Genomic DNA, 22803 nt, shown 5'->3' on the forward strand with positions numbered 1-22803 from the left:
CTACTCTGTTGTAACTATATTATAACTAGACCCATATACTTATAGATATCGCCCCATTAATACATCTTTTATTGCAGTATTCACACTCTGGATGCTAGTACGTTCAGAGGAGGTTAGTCACTCATCCTCTGCAATCGTTAAGAAGAAATACAATTTTGCCGTTGAACGCTTATTAATTTCAGAATGAGATATTACAACAGAAGTTAGGTCTGAAGAATTGCAAGTTTCTGTGCAAGTGTTTCAAGCCCATCCATTGAATTTCAGGAAAGTGACATGGATAAATACTTACAACAGCTGCAGCTTTATACTTTATTCAAGAACAAGGATTTGATCCCTTAATGAGGAATTGTAAAGGTATATGAGAGGTTACAACAGAAAAGGAGTGGACCAATTTTTGTTTGCCACCTAAAGAACCTATAATAATTCTTTTGGTGTAGGAATTCTATGTAGCATTAAATGAGAGGGAAGCGACAAGACTGTTCTATGAGATACGATCTTGTATCAAGGTCAGAGGGGTTAATGTCCTGGTAACTAAACAACGTATTTTTCAATTTTATGATGCATTGTATTATTTTCATGATTATCTTTACAAAATAGATCTCAAAGAGTTTAAAAACATAGACACAGAGGAGATCCTAAGAATCTTTATGGAAGGAAAAGAGATATGGACATATCAAAGGGGGATAGAAATAGCCGATACTTTAAACTAAGCGTTAGTGACACCAAAAGCCAAAATTTGGATAAAGTTTGTATGTTAAAAAATTTGGCCCACAACTAACGTGTCCGACATCAACCCGATCCACGCTATTGTAGCATATGGAATATGGATATATATGAATATTGTTGAATGCGCAAGAAATCTAGAAAAAGGAATATTAATTTCCTATTTGATAACAGAAATATGCAAAAGAGTAGGAGTACCTATTGAGTGACTGAAGAAAATGATAAATCCCCTAAAGAAACTGCTAGGAGATGACATATATAAACAGTTTGTCATATTGTAGAAAAAACAAAAGGAGGAAAGGAGAAAAACAAGATTTTAAGAGGACGATGTATGATATATCGAATTAGTATATTAGGATTTTTTAGGAGTAGATAATATTAGGGAAGTTAAATCTGTTTGTTTAGGATTTTTTTATTATTTTAGGGTATTATAATTCGTTATAATTAATGGATTTAAATTTTTTATAAAATACCCGTGCAAAACAATAGCACAATGATCAAAGCAAGAGGCACCCGCCAATAGTCTAAGACACTATCACATTCAATCGGGTAACTTCTTTTCATATCTTTTATAGGGGTACACATTGAGGACAATGTGTTTTCTAAAGTATGGGGGGTAACATAGAAAATTTGTTTTAAATTTTTATGTTTTCCTTTAAATCTTTCTTGCATTTGTGTGCTTGAGCTTATAGAAATACAAATGATTGGTTAGGAGCATGTACATAGGTTGATTATATTTACAATAAATTTGGCATGGGGATAGGTGATTTTGAACTTTTTATTATTATTAAGTTCTATATATTAAATTGTAAATAGGTATTAAAGCAATTGAGTGTAGCAAATGATATAGAGAATACAAGGACACGAACATGCTGGTATGAATGATAAATTGTTGAATTTGTGGTTGTTTGGTTGACTATAGTTGTGAATATTAAGGTACCTAGGGATGACCAAAGGCATTGTTTGGTATACACCTAGAGCCAAAAAGCTAACCTTATTATTTATCTTTATTTCTTATTTTTGAGGTAGAAAACACTTCTTGATGAACCTCCATACAAAACTTGAGCCAAAATATCAATTTGTACTTACCCTTTTTCTTTGATCCTAAACGGCACGACTATAGACGTTTGGCCATACGTATTAAAGGTTAAGTATATACATTATGTCTAATTTTGTAAAAATAAAGTGAAATAGGTAGGATTAGTGTGATATAGTGATTATATGTTAGCCAATATGTGCAACAAAAGAAAATTTCAAAAAAAATCAAAATGAGTAGAAAAAGTACTTGAGAAGTAAAAATATTTGTGGGGGAGATGTATTGAAAAAGGAAAAAATGTGACAAAGTCAAAAAAGTAGAAAATATCATTCATTAGTGCATAAAAACTCGTCAGCTAACCGTAATTATTATATTATGCTGTGACTTTCTACTTGGAGAAATAAGAAAGGTGATAGAAAGAGAAATAAAATGATGAGTGGAAAAGGGTTACTAAGGGGTAGAATAAGGGACAATATGATGTGCCAAACTATTTTTGTACTTAAAAATATTTGATGCTTACTATTCTTGAAATCCATACCTATCTTAAGCCTCAGAACGTTACAAGCTGAAAAGCCCTATGTAATCTAGGTAGACTTATTCACAATTTGAAATCATACTAAACAATTGCATTTATGACTATTTGTATTATGCTAGGATAATCAAATTATTTGTATAAGTTATTGACAGATTCTTACATTTGAGACCCTTAATGCTTGTATGATTTGTAATATAATAAACTTAGGTGTTTGATATCAAAAGTGGTAAGTGAGTTATATCTCATGCCAAGATTCTGTGTGAATATGAAATGCCTTTCATGTGCTCCAAAGCTAACAATTTGTACCATACTTTTTCAAGGGTCGTGTTTTAATTTATCGTTTTGTTTATGTTGCTTAAAGATACGATGTGACTTAAGTGTGGGGGAGTTTTATCTATTGTAATTCGGCATAGTAGATTAAACTAGTTTTCGCACTTCAGGATCTTGAACATAAGCATTTTAATAAAGTTTTAATTACATACCCATAAGTTTAGTTAAGTTTAATAAAATGCGCAATTTGAGTCTTTTATTGACTGTAGGGGACGAATGAGGCCTAAGGGTTAGTTAATATACTTTGTGAGTGTGCAGGAGACCATTAGAAGGTGTATTAAATCGATGCTGGTAGTTAGGTTGCAACACAAAGCATTTGATGTCGCAACATAGAGAGCAGAATAGAAGAATTTCAAGATTTCCTTCAATGTCACAACATACCCCTGAATTTGAGCATACTGGCCTCAATGTCGCGACACAGGGCCTGGTGTGTCGTGACATCACCTTTGTATAGAAAATAATTATGAGCCAGAGGCATTTTGGTTCGCGCAATCAAATGTTAAGCACAAGAACGAAACCTGACCTAGGGTTAAGGACGACGGCCACCCTAAAGTCTATAAATAGGCTTATTTAGCACATGTTATAGACCTTTTAGATTGTATAATTTTCTCTTTAGATTCATTCTTTTGTTTTTCTCTTTTCTTAGGTTTTAGATTTTATTTTTGTTCTTGTTATTTACTTTTGTGGAGAAATCATATGTTGGAATTATTGTCAAACTCTGTGATGATTATGCGCTTAATTTCAATACAAATTAGGCTTCTTTTAAACTTTATTATTGAATTGTTTTCTATGTTCATTCTTTCCATCAAGTTTATCTCGTTTGTTAGATCTATAAGAAACTAATCCTCCTGTGGGGGATTAGCGAGTGGAGGTATGAATAATTAACTATTTTGTAGGTATTTATTAACGGATTAGTTGTTTAGGAAAAAAAAATCTAAACCCTAGGCCTAACAACCCTAGGAAGTCATCAAGGTAAGAATTCACCTAAATTTGGCATGGCCTATCCGTTAACACCTTAACCCTTAATTGATCAAGACTGTGAGATCAAAAGATAAGTAGTTCTTGCCACTCAGTATTTTAGTGGAAGAATTGGAAGATCCTTTTGGGGTATTGATTAGTTTATTGAACAAGAAAACCTAATACGACAGTTGATTATGATAACCAACGCGAGCTAATCACCCATGCCCAGATTTGATACATATTTGATTATTTTACTTATCCATTTTTGTTTATTTACTTTATTTTTATTTCCTTTCTTATTATTTTTAGTATAGTTTATCAAAATCGTTCTTTTAAATATTTGTACTATAATTCGATTAATGTACTAATTAGATCTATTTCTATTTAGATTAGAATTAATTTAGTGCTTGCCTCCCTTGGGTACAATCTTCGGAGTGCTTACTTGACCTGTATACATGCGAATACCGCTTTTCATGTCTTTCAGCCATTGGATGGTAAAGAACGGTGGAAGAAGAAGAAAATTATATTTGGAGGTTGCTGAACCCTAGCACGTCGGGATGATGGGCTTTTATAATCGGCAGCTCATCGCGACGTGGAATATTATGCTTGTTGTGATGTTTTGGCTAGATTCCAAATTCCAAGGACGTTATGTCACTGCTCGTTGCGATGTCAACATGCATCACCTCGACATCATGGTGCTCATCATGGTGTTCAGACTTTTTGCTTCAGAATGTTACTTACTATTTTGCATTCTTTGGGCCAGCTTGTCGTGACTTCATGGGACGATGTTGTGACGTTGGGCTATCTCGTCACTCTGTGACTTACTATTTTTGCCCTCTCCGTACCCAAAAATTGAAGTTCTTCGATTCTTTGATTCTTCTACTTCACGAGCTCAACAACCTCTATGCAAAACAAATAAAAAGTTTAATGTAAGACATAAAATAAAAGTAATAAAAAAAACAAATGAAACATAAAAATTAAACCCAAATTAAATTTAACATAGAAACCCTTTTTTCAGAACCAGGACGATCCGTATTGCCACCGTTGAAGAACTTCAAGCTGATTCTCAACACTTTGATCCTTTGTTTGTTCCTCCATCGATAAATGCAAACTACCCTCCTAAGTCGAATCAACTAATTATGTCTTATTTTTGACTTATGTGACATTGGAACGATAGAAATGTGCAAGTGTACACAATTGCAACAAGTAATAAAGTGACAAGTAAATGTTGAGTTATCGTACCCACAGGGACTGTGAAAAGAATTATTTATGAATGCTATTTAAAAAAAATTGGTGAATAAAAATATTTTGTTTGAAGAGGGTGATTAAAAACTAAGATTTTAAACTAAGTGAACTAAATAAATAAATCTCAAATGTACGATTTTAAAATACGATTTTAATCAAGATGACATAATTGTGTTAGATTAATTACATTTCTTAACTTAGAATTATTAAACTCATGTTTATATTGTTACGAATAAGTTCACGATAACTCGGTAATTTGCTAACTTATGAACATACTCACCTATGTCAATTCAACCAATTAAACAAATCTTAATAGGCAAATATGTTATTGCACATATATACTTATTAAATCGAAATAATCTCTTATACATATCCCTATGTCAATTCAAACAATTAACTCGATTTAATAAGCACATAAAAGACCATGTGAGGTAACAAAGTATCCTTACCTTGAAACAGTTTAATCACAATAATCTTGCAAGTTATGCAAGGCAAATGTATCGTCGAATCATTGCTAATCTAACCCTCACTACCTTAGATGATTAAACATGCACTGATTAAGTACTATGTCCATTAATTACAATTTCAATCCATTTAAATAATTAATTCATTAGTTACCTAAAAATTGTAATGCAAGAATAACTTAGTCATGATTTTACTTAATCAAGCATCTTACCGAGGCCTATAACAACATAACACAATTTTAATAATTTTAACAAACGAAATGCAATCAACCTAACAAGAATTAAATTCAAGCTAAATTGATTAAATTAACCATTCCAACAATATAAATATTCATAGATATGTTCAGCATAACGACAACAAAAATTAAAAAGATAGGGAACAAGAATCAAATCCGGTGTTTTTCCGCGGCTTGACTAGTTGCTCCGTTCTACCTTCTCCGCTGTCCTCATCGATCAAGGCTGCTATGAACACTTAATTTCTGCTCCAAATGGCTGATGAATGCCCCTTTCCCAAGAGGAGAAATCGGCAAGAGAGCAAGGGAATTTTGGAATGGAAAAAAAGAGAGAAAGTGGAGAGAATAGAGGAAAGATGTCAATGCTTGAAGTGTGTTTCTAAAATGACCAGCCTAAGGGGGGTTTTATAGCTGAGGAGGGCTGCTAAAAATAGCTAAAATTATCAGCCAAAGAGCCCTTCCTTGGTCGACCACACATGTGGCAAGGTTGATAGTTTCAACTTTGCTAATTTAAGCTTGGGGCAAATCTATAAAGCCACCAATTGTGGAGGGGTTTGAATGCAACTTGAACAAGTCTTCAAGGGCCTCTTTGCAAGCTCAAATAATCAAATAATAAGCTGATTTGGGTCAGCTCTTGGGAATTTTTTTGGGCTGTCCATTTCTTGGTCGGTTCGGTTCACTCGGTTCAGTTCAACTGGACCACATTTTCATAATTAACTAATAATAATTTATTAACCCAAATTAAATTGGATATAAATTAAAATTAATTATATTATAAATTAATATATATATAATTTTGGACCATCTTAGGCTGAAATTTAGTTCACCTTGATACTTTAATTGCTTCTCGGTTTTGTGCTTCTAGCAATGTCTGTCGAGCCATTTTTCGCCCTTTGTGCAAATCTATCGAAAATAACCAAAATTCATCAAAATTAATTATAAAATTAAATAAAATTAAACATGTTCATATTTTAAGTGCACTTTAATTATTTTGTAAAAATTAATTATTTTTTCGACAAGAATTTTATCGAAACTTTATGATTTTAAGTTAAAAAGGGTATGTAAAAATGTGTAAATTTTCGTGTTTTAAGACATCCACATTACGAGCCATTTGTTGCCAAATTCAAGCAAAAAAAAACATATATACTTTGGGGTATTAGTACCTCGCATATCCTCACCCCAACATCGTGTGAGGCTCTAGTTGTGTGAGCTTTGCCTCAATCATTGAATGAGAACTGGACGAACTCATCGACTTCTTCGGTTGGTATCTCCCCAATTATGGCCAGAAAGTGTATCGGCTCCTTTTCACTTTCACTCAAAAATGGTTGAAGCTCCATGTTAGTAGTTACTTCTACGTTTATACCTACTACTATGTTAATTGGGCTAGAGATGACTTCAGCCATATTCAATTATACATCATAGTCTCTAGTCCCTAACTCTTGTTGAACTTCTCCATCTAACTCGACATGGTTGACAAAAATACAATGGTCCTCACTATTAGAGTTGGTAGCATCATGCACAACCTCTACCATTGGTGTATGCACCTCTGGTTGACATTGGAGCAACTCATCATCTGTTTCAACTGGTTTTGGATTTGCTTGAATGCATCTTAGCGTCAATCGATTCTATCCATCTCAGATGTATACTCATATAGCTCAGGTAGAGATTCGTCCGAGTACTTGTTCTTATCATCTTCGTCATCGTAAATCCATTTGTTGGTCGAGGCTCCATTGAACCAATTTGATCCTCCTATGTATATGTACCATTCATCACACTACCTATATTCATCATCATCTATGGTTAAATCAAATAGTTCACAAGGAAACTAAACAGAATAATAAGAATAACGAAATTATAAAAATAAATATGTTCAAAACTTAGAACACTATCTAGCTTGTTCATCTTTTGACTAGTAAACCAATTCAATAGCAATGTTACACCGTCGCAATCCCTGAAAATAGAGCCAACAACTTGACTGTGCCCTGATGTATGTGCGTCAGGGCTTGTAAATTTGCAATTAAATATATGAACATGAATTGCGCTATTTGCAAGTATACAAGTCAAATTGTAATATAGTTAGTTTACAACGAAACACTTAGAAAGTATTCCGAGGATTGTACCTAAGGGATTATTATATTGCAGAAAATTCACTAAAATAATTAATTGAAAATAATTACTAATCTAATCAAGTTATGAATTGGTAGTGCTGGATCAAAATTAAAATATAAATAAAACTAATTAAATTAAACTAACTTAAACTAACTTGTAACACCCCAAACCAGGCCTAGACATTATGGTCGAATCTGACATGTCACATTGAAGTGTCTGTCGAAAATTTACCTCGTTGGTAAAAGTTTGTTTCTAAGCTTAAGATAAACCTCTTTATTATTTAATTAACAAATCAACTAGACAAAACGTTTGTCTTCTTATCTGATATTGTTTTAATAAGTTGGTCTAAATTCGTGGAAGCTTGTTAAATTCTATTGTTTAAAACTCGTGTCTTTGAAATCAGTAATTATTTTAAAAAGTCGTCTTCTCCTATCTAGCAGTTTAAAATATGTAAGTAAAAGCCCAATTAAAAAATTTAAACCAACTCAAAGGCCTTATTACAAAAACAAAACCCAACTTATAATTTAAATGAAAATAACAGCAAGCGTGAACAGCAGCAGTCATATGGCCACCTCCGAGTATCTCACAGCACTGAATCGTCTAAGGCTAAGGATTACCTGCACTGTTAAAAGGAGAGGGTGAGTTCACGAAACTCAGTGTGTAATCCCCTAACAGTCAATCAGTAATCATGCAGTATCAGTCTGGGCCAAAGCCCTATACAGTAACAGTACAATGTGGGCCTTAGCCCAAAAAGTAATAGTGCAGGCCCTAGCCCAATACAGTAACCAGTACAGTGCAATAATGCAACCCATCCCAATCTAGCCAACACACCACTCCGTACCACCAACACACCATGTGGGGATAAAATCAACCCACCTAGACAACACACCAATATCGTAGTAAAGCTGCCAATAATAGAATCATAGCGTAGCTGCCAGTAGCAGTATATGTGGCAAAGCCACCAGTACAATATACTTCCCCCATATCAGTATCCCAACCCTATGCAGTATGTCATGTCATAAATCGTATGTGAATGCAGAACGTCATACTCAGTAACAGTCATATATATATCATAGAACAAATCAATCATATATATCATACCCTTCGGGGGTATTTCATTCATTTTACCCTCTAGGGGTGTTTAGGTCATTTTACCCTTCGGAGGTATTTCGGTCATTTTACCCTTAGATGGTATTTCTATCATTTTACCCTTCGAGGGTATTTTGGTCACTTTACCTTTCAAGGGTATTTTGGTCATTTTATATTTCGAGGGTATTTTGGTCATTTTATACTTCAAGGGTATTTCGGTCATTTTACCCATCGGGGGTATTTCGGTCATTTTACCTTTGGAGGGTATTTCAATCATTTTCCCACAAACTGCAAGTTGGGCTTACTACTCAAGCGATCGCACGCCCGTGTGGTCTCAAATGTCGTATCTACGACTTTTTGGCTTTTCACTGATCTACTGTTGCAGTGGGGCGATTACACACCTGATTGTAGTCGCTAAACAATAGGGTTAAACTCCTTCTTGTACATCCTTTAACCGAAACTAAATTAATACTTGCCTTACTTGTCAAAAGTGGCTTAGCCCACTTATACCACTGACGAAGGTTGACTAGAATCATCTTGATGGATATCTACATTGCAAACGAATTTATTAAACAAGATTGCTTAATCATGTGGTTTAAATCCACTACATGAAAACTGACAAAGATACAACCAGCATTCGGCCTACCCCTAGAATGCTAGCCCACATACCTGCCATAGATCGTGAGAAGAGAGAAAGGTTTCGACGACTTGATATTACTTGATACTCCCTTAATCTTTGAGCAGTTCGAACCAACAGAGAAGAGTGATATGCAGTTGAACCACAGACAATAAAGGGGGATAGCTCTTGATCAAAAAGAAAATAATAGGAAGTAGAAATCAAAGACAGAAAGAGAAGGTTATTTGGTCAAGGAAGAAGAGGAGAAGAGAAAGAGATTCGGCCCACAGAGAAGAGATGAGGAGCAAAGAGAAGGGAAATTCAGCAACAAGAGAAGAGGGAAGAGGAAAGTGTATTCGACAAAGAGTAACCAAAATTATTCGGCCAACACACAAAAAGAAAAAGAGATGAGCAGAAAAAGATATCAAACACACCGGAGAGAAACACCAAGCCTTAGCAAAAATCGTCACCCAAAAGTGAAAAGACAAGAACGCGAAACTGATCGAAACCAAAATTGACAGAAAGAAAACAACTTCAAAAATTGATTACCTTAGTGCCTACTGACCATATCTGGCACAAGCAAACCTCCAGCCGAAACCTCTGACTAGAGTTTTCCCAAAACGACACAACTCTCCTCACAAACAACTCCTTGATTTTCTCCTAAAATCTCTCCCCTTATCCCTCCTAGAATCACTCCACTAATTTCTCCTCCAACTCCCCCAACAACTCCATTCAAACTTCATTCAAACTCCCCCTAGCTGTGTTTCAGTCCAACTCCACTACCTACATAGCTCAAGCAGCAAAATAAATTGCACAACCCAGGACTTGAACATTAGACCTCTCAATTACACAACACGCAAACTTGCCACTTGACCACAAGCTCTTTTTGTGACATAAAACCAACACCAATATTTATAAGGCCTATATGCCTATGCCCAGATTCATTTAAGAGCAAAACTAAAAATTCTGCCAAGGCCAAGACTTTAACCCAGGCTTCTTAAACACTCCAATAAAGTCTGAATCCCTCATAATTTAGGTTACAAAGTTACATAGGCTCAGGTCTAAGTACTAAGATTCCCCTCTAATTAATATAGCAATTAGGGCTTTAAACCCGAAAAAGACCTTTAACTGCCCTTTTAAAACACAGTTCAAGATTGAATCCCTAATTCTCAACTAAGCTACTAAGTACGAAGTCATTTTAGTATTTATTTATATTGAAGTAGTAATTCATATCCTTAATTGTCGCGATGTGGAGTACTTTCTCGTCATGATGTCACATACTATTTATCAATTTTCCTCATTTCAATATTCGGTGTCACGAATTTGGTAGCCCGATGTCGCGATATTTACTTTCATGTCATTTTCGAGACTATTTTCAAGTTTATATTTGATGTTACGACATCCATGCTTCGTTGTCCTGAATTCGACAGTTGTTTTAGCCTGAAGTTGCATCTTTAGATCCCAATTCACCCAACATTAGCACATAACCTTATTTAAGTATCAAAATATCACATAAACTATTAGAAAGAATAAATTACTACTTCAAGATAAATAAATACTAAAATGACTTAATTTATCTATTAAAAAGGCTAAAATTACATGAAATAGGATATAAATAACAGTGTAAATCATTGCAGATCAACTGCAATTGACAAGGCCAAAAACCTTGAACAATTGGCCATAGATGAACCCATCGGTTCTCTACAAACCTTTGAGATGAATCTAGATGAAGCAAAATTAATCAAGGGGAAATGAAAGAAAAGTAATGCTTTTCAAGTTAATGAGGAAGTGCCCATTTCTCAAAATACTACCTTGGAGGACTTACAGGAGAAGATTGCTATAACACCTCTAGCCCGTATCTGTCGTTGGATTAGGGCTATGGAGCATTACAAAAGCATAACGTCATACAATGAAAAATTTATTACCATAAAGAAATCACAAGTTAAATCATGGAAACATCAATCAAAACATTCATACGGTCCCTTATACGAGCCCTTGAGGCCCTAAAAAGACATTGGGAATGATTTGGGATTAAATCGAAAACATATGAAATTTTTGAGAAAAAGGCAAAATTTTCAAACACAAGGGTCAAATGGTCGTGTTGGCATTCAAAATAGGGACACGTGGGCATGTCCCAGCTCGTGTCTATACCCCTGTTACTAACTTGGGTCACACGGCCAAACCACACACCCATGTGCTAGGCCGTGTACCCTTCAAAATAACCCCACTTGCCCGTGTGCTAGGCCGTGTGCTAGGCCGTGTAACAACCTGACTTGCAACCCTTTTAAAGCTACAGGATACACACGGCCATGTCGCTTAGCCATGTGTCACACACGCCTGAGACACACATCCATGTCTTTGCCCGTGTAGACGAAAAATAGGCCATTATCAAGCCATTTTTCTCACCCAATTTCCAACCACTTGTACAAGCAAAATACACATATAAACAAGCATTCAAAACTCACTTAACATATTCTAATTCAAGCTTTAACAACCTAAAATTATTCATTCAACCAATAGGCCAAACTGGCACCACAACTTCACATTCAAACTTACCTAAACAACCATTCAACTTATTCAACATTTATACTACCAATTAAAGAAATTCATTATCACATTTGCCATAATGATCATATACCAAAACTAATGTACAACCAATAAAAAATTACCATTTTCAACATCAGGCTACATTCATTCCACACCAACCATTCATTTCTACCACACCATTTCTACCCACATTCCCTTACCGTCATCTTAACTAATACAACATCAAATTAACAACCACACAAAATACCATATAATCTTAATGTCATACCAACTAGTTCATCAACAAAGATAACATATATACAAGCCATACATAATGACTAAATTCATTAAAAAAGACACCTATACATGCCATTATAACCATGACTCAAAATCATTAAAATCTATCGATTTACCTGAAGGACAATGTGATGGATCTCCGACAAGATTCCAACCCGCACGATCCTCTGATTATCTATAAACATAGGAGAAAAATCACACAAGTAAGCATATATTGCTTAGTAAGTTCGTAAATCATAAACAATATTTACCATTTCATCTTAAAAGCTTAAAGGCAATTAAATAACATATCCAACATTGTTTGGCAGAAGCCTAAGCACTAACAAAAATTTTCAATAGTGATTAGCTCATAACTATTATGAACATACTAAAATCTTTAATCACTATCATCTCATATCGTTCTCATGCTTTCATGACATTATAAATTGAAGCTTATTCTGAACATTCCTATTTTGTATACTCGTTGAGCTACTAGAACAATATTGGATACGCGGGAATATGTGGTCGAAACCACTAATATCTCATACCGCATATACATGTTCTCTCTCGAGCGATAAATGGGTCTACTCGTACAAGCTATTAGTCAAGACATAGCTACACGGTGCTGCTCACACAATTTGTAAAGTAACTGCATCACAAGCTGGAAACTCAGCCATCGGGACGTACAGTACCAGCACCCAAAACACGGTAACCCCTAATTACATGTCAGTTGTATCCTATATATTCCTAAGGTTCAAATGGGATCCGAAAGTCACCAAAACTTTGTTAGATATTTTCGTAGAGTCGTAATATCAATATATGTAGCATAAAAACATTTAAATCATACATATTTCAGTGCTATTTAAATCAACAAACTTACCTCAAACACGAACGGAGAAATATGATCGATTAATCCAATACTTTTCCTTTTCCCTGATCTAAATTTGTACGTTGCTTTTCTTGATCTATATAATCAAATTTAGCTCACTCAATTTTCACTCTATTTAATTTAATCCAAAATCATAAATTGGCAAAATTATGCTTTTGCCCTTATAATTTTGAATTCAATACAGTTTAGTCCCTAAGCTTACAAAATGAAATCCATGAAATTTTAATGCCTACCCACTATACTCGAGTTTCATTTAAGTCTTTAGTAGCTCTTCTTTTTCGTTAATTTCACAATTTACCATGAATATTACACATTTCACAACTTAATCCCCATTTTATAAATTCATCAAAAACCACTTAACAAAAGTTGTGTAAATAACAACAACCATTCATTTTCTTCCATCAAACATAAAAAAAACAACCAATATACATTTAAGGAAAGCCTTAGAATTTTAAATTTTTTGCAAATTAGTCCTTGGGCTAGCTAGATTATGCTACAACGACTCCAAAAACATATAAATTATTAAAAAAGGAACCAAAATACACTTACATGCAAGAGAAGTAGTTGGTCAAATGCTTGGATGCCCAAAAATGGTGTTTTTATTTGGTTAAAAATTGGCTAAGAAAGAAAACAAAAATTATAGCCTCTGTTTTCATTATTTTACAAACTTTCTTTATTGAATTACTTAAATATCCTTTAATTAAACCTTTAAAATCACTTAAATGATGTCCATCTTTGTATCACTTAAATGGTGTTCATCTTTGTCCACTAAGTATATTAATGGTCTAATTACCTTCTAAGGCCACTTATATTCCAATTTCATTGCAATTTGACACCTTTTACTTATAGAACTCAAAATTTGCACTTTATACAATTTAGTCCTTTTCATCAAATTAAGCATGAAACGATAAAATTTCATGAATTTTTTATACGATGCTACTATCATTCTGCAAAAATTAATATAATAAGAAAAAAATTTTCAACGTCGAATTTGTGGTCCAAAAACCACTATTTTGATTTCACTAAAAATGGATTGTTACAACTATACCCCTAAAAAATTTTCGTCCCATAAAATCTTACCAGGAAATAGAATTCGGATAATGCTTTATCATAGCTTCCTCAGGCTCCCAGGTGGCTTCCTCTATCTTGTGATGTTGCCAAAGAACCTTTACTAAAGCTATGTTTTTATTTCTTAACTCTTTAACTTCTCGTGCCAAAATTCTTACCAGTTCTTTGTACGACATGTCAAACTGAATTTCAACATCTGCTGGTGAAATGATATGCGAAAGGTCTGATCGGTGCTGTCGTAACATTGATACATGAAACACATTATGAATTTTTCTAGCTCTGCCGGTAAAGCTAGCCCATATGCCACTGGCCCTATTCTTTCAATAATCTTATACGGCCCAATAGAACGCGGACTAAGCTTCCCTTTGCGACCGAAATGAAGAACTCTCTTCCAAGGCGATACTTTCAGAAATACTTTGTCACCAATTTGTAATTCAATATCTTTACATTTTAAATCTACATACGATTTTTGTCGGTCTGAACCTGCTTTAAAATTGTCACAGATTACTTTCACTTTTTCTTTAGTCTCTAGAATCAAATCGACCCCGTGTATCTGTTTCTCACTAAGGTCGGTCCAGCACAAAGGAGTTCGGTGTTTATGACCATACAAAGCTTCGTACGATGCCATTTTTATACTTGACTAATAAATGTTATTGTACGCGAACTCAACCAATGCTAAGTATTTCTCCCAGTTGCCTCTGAATTCTAATAGACAACAATGAAGCATATCTTTGAGTATCTAAATTAAACGCTCGAAATGACCATCTGTCTGAGGAAGAAATGCCATATTAAAATGTAACCGTGTACCTTGAGCTTCTTGCAACTTACTCCAAAATCGCGATGTAAATCGAGGATCTCTATTTAAAATAATAGAAACTGGCACCCTGTGCAATCTGATAATCTCAGAAATGTATAACTCAGCTAGTCTTTCAAGGGAATAATCTGTAAGTACCATAATCAAATGTACCGACTTTGTCAAATGATCAACTACAACCCAAATACGAAGATAGGGGTAAACCCAATACGAATTCCATAGTAACTCGCTCCCATTCCCACTCCGGTATCATTACTGGCTACAACAAACCAGAAGTTACCTGATGTTTCGCTTCTACTTGTTGACATACTAAACATCTCGATACAAAATTTGAAATCTCTCGCTTCATTCTTGGCCATCAATACATCTGTTTAAAATCATTGTACATTTTAGTACTACCAAAATGAACGTACAATCTACCACAATGAGTTTCACACAAAATCTTTTGAATTAACTCTAAATCCCTCAGTACACAAACTCTGCCTCTAAAAAGTAAGCAATCATTAGACCCAATCTGAAAATCTGAATCAGGAGTCGTCTCACACCATTTCTATTTAGCTACCAATACATCATCACCTTTCTGAGCCTTACTAATATGTTGTAAAAACAATGGTTTAGCTTTTATCTCAGCTAAAATCGAACCATCAATAGAAAATGACAATCGCATATTCAACGTTCGCAAAACAAATAGAGATTTTCTACTCAGAGCATTAACCGCTACATTTGCTTTACCTAGATGATAATCAATAAACAAATCATAGTCTTTCAACAACTCGAGCCATCTACGAAGTTTCAAATTCAATTCTTTAGGTGACATTAAATACTTCAAAATCTTATGGTGGGTATAATTGTGACATTTTTCACCATATAGATGGTGTTGCCAAATCTTCAATGCAAACACAATTGTTGGCAAATCTGAATCATGTGTCGGGTAATTCTTTTCATGCGGCTTTAACTGTCTGGAAGCATAAGCTATTACTTTATCTTCATGCATCAAAACGAATCCTAAACCATTCAAAGATGCATCACTAGAAATTACAAATTCTTTACCCGATTCAAGCTGAACTAAAGCTGGTGCCTCTGTCAATAGTGCTTTAAACTAATTAAAACTTTGCTGACATTTCTCAGACCATTCAAACTTTACATATTTCTATAATAAATGCGTCACCGAAGTAGTTATCATCAATAATCCTTTGACAAATATTCTGTAATAACCAACTAATCCTATAAAACTTCTAACTTTTGATATGTTTCTCGGAGGTTTCCAGTCAACAACTGTTGAAATTTTACTCAGATCAACCTTGATACCTTCAGCTGATACTCTATGTCCCTGAAAACTGACTTCTCTAAGCCAAAATATAAATTTGTTAAATTTGGCAAACAGTTGTTTATCACAAAGAGTTTACAGTACAACTTTCAAATGTTCAACATGCCCCGTCTCGTCTCAGGAATAGATAAGAATATCATCAATAAAAACCACGACGAATCGGTCTAAATACGATCTAAAAATTCTATGCATCAAATTAATAAATACTGCAGGTGCGTTAGTTAAACCAAACGGCATCACAAGAAATTCATAGTGTCTGTACCTGGTCCTGAATGTAGTGTTCGGCACATCCGAATCTTTAAACAACAACTGATAATAACCAGAACGTAAATCAATCTTCGGAAATACCATTGCACCTTTCAACTAAAAAAATAAATCATCAATTTGAGGTAGTGGATTTTTTTTCTTGATTGTAACCTCGGTAAGCTGATGGTAGTTAATATAGAATCTCATCAATCTGTCCTTTTACTTAACGAATAGAACTGGTGCACCCCAAGGCGAGAATCTAGGTCGAGCAAAACCTGTATCTGTTAACTCTTGCAACTGAGCTTTCAATTCTTTCAACTCTGTAGAAGCCATTTTGTACAGAGCTATCGATATTGGTGATGTTCCCGGTACTAGCTCAATGGCAAATTCAACCTCTTTGACCGGTGGTAATCCAGGTAAATCTTCTAGGAATACATCAGGATATTCACAAAGCACAGGCACTGATTACTGATTCAAGTTTTGATTCAGACACTTTAGAATCCATAACATATGCAAGGTATGCATCACAACCTTTTCTTACGTATTTCTACGCTCACATAGCTGAAATAACATTAGGTAACTTGCTCGACTCTTCTGATTCAATTTCAGGTGTCTCACTACTCTGACATTTCAATACAATAAGCTTCCATCTACAATTCACCACAGCATCATGCAGAGTCAGCCAATCCATACCCAGAATCACATCAAACTCATGAAATGGTAATAACATCAAATTAGTCGAAAAACTTTGACCCTGAGTCATCAAATGACAGTCCTTGCAGACTTTATCAACTAACACATGTTGACGTAGAGGGTTCGATACTTTAACCACAAATTCAGTGGACTCAACAAGTCAACTTTTACTTGACACTAGGTTTGTGCATACATACGAATGGGTTGATCTAGGATCAATCAAAGTAGTAAATTTAGTGTCAAAGATAGAGAAAGTACCAGTAATAACATCTAGAGCAGAAGCTTGCTCTCGCACATGGATCGCATAGGCTCTGGCTGGTGGTCGTGCCTCGAACCCCACAGCTGCGTCCTTAGTTGCACTTCGGCTAATATCCACATTTCTAGGGTTCCTCCGTGGTCTCCCTCTCGCAGATGTATTAGTTGTATTACTCGGTCGAATAGTCTGGATCTTGTCTTTTTCTAGTAACTCAAGACAGTCCTAAATAAAATGCTCCTGCGAACCACATCTGAAACAGGCTCTATCTTTCATCAGGCACTTGCCAAAATGTCTTCATTTGCATCGCTGACAATCAGGTTTGTTGGCTTTCACTCTGATTAGCTTGAGCTTTAGAACTTGCGTATTGCTTACCAAGATCTCTATTAGGATGTCCCATAGAAGTCGTCGAACAATTATGGTAATCTTTCGATCACTTTGACGAAGAATGATACGATTTCCTTGTTGATATCTTTCCTGAGTCTCTAGCTTCGGAATCAACTTTTCTTTTCTCTTTATTAAGCTCATTGGCTTTGTGTGCTCTATCAACTAAAACAATGAATTCTTTCAGCTCAAGAATTCTGACTAAAATATTTATATCCTCCTTCAATCCATCCTCAAACCGTTTACACATAGAAACTTCGAATTGAATGAATTCTCAGGCATACTTGCTCAATCTGACGAATTCTCTTTCATATTCAGATACTATCATACAACCCTGTTTAAGCTCAAGAAGTTCTTTGCACTTCTGATTAAGAAACCTTTGACTTATATATTACTTCCTGAACTCAATTTGGAAAAATTCCCATCTGCTCCGCTATCTTGGTACTACAGAAATCAATGTGTTCCACCACTGATATGCTGAATCTTTCAATAATGATACGATACATTTAACACACTCGGTCGGTGAACAAGATAACTCCTCAAAGACTCGAATCGTATTTTCTAACCAAAACTCAGCTCTCTCAGGATCATCATCTACTGTAGCCCTGAATTCTTCGGCCCCATATTTGCTGATTTTATCAACAGGCAGCTTACTCACACATAAAGGTTCCAAACCTTGAGGAACTATGGGAACCGGTGGGGTTGGAGGTCGTTGAGCAGCCAGATTTGTTTAGACAAACTCTGTGAACCACTTGTTCATCATTTGGAAGAAGGATTCTTTAACCTTTCTTCCCTGGCCCTCAGATACGGGCCTCGAACCAGACGATGATACTCTGTGAACGGAGGCTTGGGCGTTACTTTCTACATCATTAGAGTCGGCTCGGTTGGATTCCATTACTATATGAAAATATATTTCAAAACGTGTCAGGAGTTATCACACTATCACATGTTATATAATTGCATGTATATCTAAACTCACATATGCTACGTTTAGTCCAAGAATCAGCTAAACCGTACTCTGAGACCAATAAGTGTAACACCCCTAGCTCATATCTGTCGCCGAATTAGTGCTACGGAGCATTACCAAAGCATAACGTCATACAATGAAAAATTTATTACCATAAAAAATCACAAGTTAAATCATGGCAATATTAATCAAAACATTCACACGGTCCCTTATACAAGCCCTCGAGGCCCTAAAAAGACATTGGAAACAATTTGGGGCTAAATTGAAAACATATGAGATTTTTCAAAAAAGCAAAACTTTTTAATCTGTAGGGGTCACTTGGCTATGTGGCAAAGCCATGTGACTCACACGGCCAAGAGACATGCCTCTGTCTTAGGCAGTATGGGTTTTCAAAATAGGGACAAACGGCCGTATCCCAACTCGTGTCCATACCCGTGTAACTCTCTGACTTGGGTCACATGACCAAACCACACACCCGTGAGCCATGCCATGTACCTTTCGAAATAACCCCACATGCCTGTGTGTCAGGTCGTCTGCTAGGCTGTGTAACATCCTGACTTGCAACACTTTTAAAGCTACAGGGGACACACAGTCGTTTCGACACACGGCTGAGTCACTTGCCCATGTCTCTACTTGTGTGGATGAAAAATAGGCCATTATCAAGCCATTTTTCTCACCCAATTTCCTACCACTTGTACTGGCCAAATACACATATAAACAAGAATTTAAAACTCACTTAACATATTCAAATTCAATCTTTAACAACCTAAAATTATTCATTCAACCAATAGGCCAAAATGGTTTAACAACTTCACATTTAAACTTACCTAAACAACCATCCAATTCATTCATCATTAGAACTACCAATTGAAGAAATTCACTATCACATTTGCCATAATGATCATATACCAAAACTCATGTACAACCAATACAAAATGACCATTTTCAACATCATGCTACATTCATTCCACACTAGCCATTCATTGCTAGCATACCATTTCTATCCACATTCCCTTACAATCATCTTAACTAATAAAACATCAAATTAACAACCGCAAAAAATACCATATAATCTTAATGTCATACCAACTAGTTCATGAACCAAGATAACATATATACAAGTCACACATAATGTCTAAATTCATTAAACAAGACACCTATACATGCCATTATAACCATGACTCAAAATCATCAAAATCTATTGATTTAGCAGAAGGATAGTGTGATGGATCTCCGACAAGATTCCAACCCGCACGATCCTTCGATTATCTATAAACATAGGAGAAAAACCACACAAGTAAGCATATAATGCTTAGTAAGTTCGTAAATCATAAACAATACTTACCATTTCATTATAAAAGCTTAAAGGCAATCAATGAACATATCCAAAATTGCTTGCCACAAGCCTAAGCACCAACAACAATTCTCAATAGTGATTAGCAGATAACTTGATCAAATTCATTACACAACAAAGAGCTTCCTTAAGCTTTCAATATAAACATTCATACTATTATGAACATACTAAAAATCTTTAGTCACTATCATCTCATACCTTTCTCATGCTTTGATGACATTACAAATCGAAGCTTATACCAAACCTTCCATTTTTGTGTACCCGTTGAACCACTAGAATAATATTGGATACGTGGGAATCTCGCATACTATGTGCCAACATGTGGTTGAAACCACTAATATCTCATATCGCATATACATGCTCTCTCTCGAGCTATAAATGGGTCTGCTTACACAAGCTGTCAGTCAAGACGTAGCTGTACGATGCTACTCACACAAGCTGTCAAGTAACCGCAACACATGCCGAAAACTCAGCCACCGGTTGGACGTACAAGATCAGCACCCAAAATACGGTAACCCCTATTAACATGTCATTTGTATCCTACATATTTCTAAGGTTCAAACGGGATCCGAAAGTCGCTGAAATTTCATTGGATATTTTCGTAGAGTCTTAATATCAATATATATAACATAAAATCATTTAAATTGTACATAATTCAATGCTATTTAACTTAAGGAACTTACCTCAAACACGAATGGAGAAACACGATCGATTAATCCAATACTTTTTCTTTTCCCCGATCTAAATCCGTACATTGCTTTTCTTGATCTATATAATCAAATTTAACTCACTCAATTTTCACTCTATTCAATTTAATCTAAAAATCAATATTTGGCAAAAGCCTCAAAATTTTGAATTCAATACAATTTAGTCCTTAAGGTTACAAAATGAAATTCATGAAATTTTAATGCCAAACCAGTATAGCTGAATTTCATTTAAGTCCTTAGTAGCTCATATTTTTCATTAATTTTACTATTTACCATGAATATTACACGTTTCACAATTTAATCCCCATTTGATAAATTCATCAAAAATCACTTAACAGAATTTGTGTAACTAACAGTAGCAATTCATTTTCTTCCATCAAACATAAAAAACAACCAATATACATTCATGAAAAAACCCAATAATTTTAAAAATTTTGCAAACTAGTCCTTGGGCTAGCTAGATTAAGCTACAAAGACTCCAGAAACATAGAAATCTTTAAAAACGAAACAAAAACACACTTACATGCAAGAGAACTAGTTGGCTGAATGCTTGGATGCCCAAAATTGGTGTTTTTCTTAGGTTAAAAATTGACTAAGAAAGAAAACAAAGTTGATAGCCTTTGTTTTCATTATGTTACTAACTTAATTTATTAAATTACTTAAATATCCTTTAATTAAACCTTTAAAAATCACTTAAATGATGTCCATCTTTGTACACTAAGTATATTAATGGTCTAATTACCAGTTAAGGTGACTCATATTCCAATTTCATAGCAATTTCACACCTTTTACTTATAGAACTCAAATTTTGCACTTTATAGAATTTAGTCTTTTTCATCAAATTAAGCATGCAAACGATAAAATTTCTTCACGAAATTTTTATACGATGCTACTATCATGTTGCAGACATTCAAATAATAAAATAAATTTTTTGAAGTTATATTTGGGGTCTCGAAACCACTATTCTGATTTCACTGAAAACGGGCTATTACAATAACCTGAGGCGTTATGGTCAAATCGTGAAAGTGACATTGGACACCTAAGCGTCGATCCTACACTATCGATAGTTGAAAGCTCAAAAACACTCTCTTTTAATAAAACAGCGGTTACCATTGTTAATTTTGGAAATCGTTCATTTAATTTAAACCGATCTTTATTAAGTCATATTAGTTGAACAAGCGAAGTTTTAGAAAACCTCTTTGCACATCACTGTTAGGAAAAAATACTTTACTTAACTTGTTTGTAGTAGAAACAAATTTAATAATCCAATTGTTAACTTAACCAAATATCATGCTTAGTCCGATTTCAATATATCTAGAATATCCATCCTAAATAAGGTCCCTAAAACGAAATTAGTCCCAAACTACAGTTCAAAAAATTTGACAATCCGAAACCCAAATAATCCTAGGAAATTTCAAATATAAATAAAATAAAAATAATTACGCAAGAATGAGTACAAAGTCCACCGTACGTCTGCATACAGAATCTGATTCTATTTTGTTCATTGCCTGAGAAGTTGAAGTAATGGGGTGAGGTTAACAAGCTCAATGTGAGACTAAACAATCAAGCATTTTCTCATGGAACTGAATAACACAACCAATATCAATAATAAGATTCTTATGTAACATGATCATGACATAATGCACATAAGAATTCTTACCCAAACCATCCGCTACACACCACGAGTTCCCCAAAAACCATCTTCCAAAGTCCAATGTATGCGAGCAAAGCTCGATATGGTATAAACCACCGTATAACATAAATGCAAACAATTTGTCGAATAACATATAATTCGATAAATAGCCAATGCCGTTGGTACTCCAGGTGCAGTGCACTGACTACATATAAATGTGGACTTTATATGCCACCAGAACTCCACGGAACTCGTCCATTATCCACATAATCCACGCCCATGCATATGAAATATGTCGTACTATCACATACATACCCATAAATTAA

The sequence above is a fragment of the Gossypium raimondii genome, chromosome 6, assembly GCF_025698545.1.
Source record: "Gossypium raimondii isolate GPD5lz chromosome 6, ASM2569854v1, whole genome shotgun sequence".
In the NCBI taxonomy this organism is placed as follows: Eukaryota; Viridiplantae; Streptophyta; class Magnoliopsida; order Malvales; family Malvaceae; genus Gossypium; species Gossypium raimondii.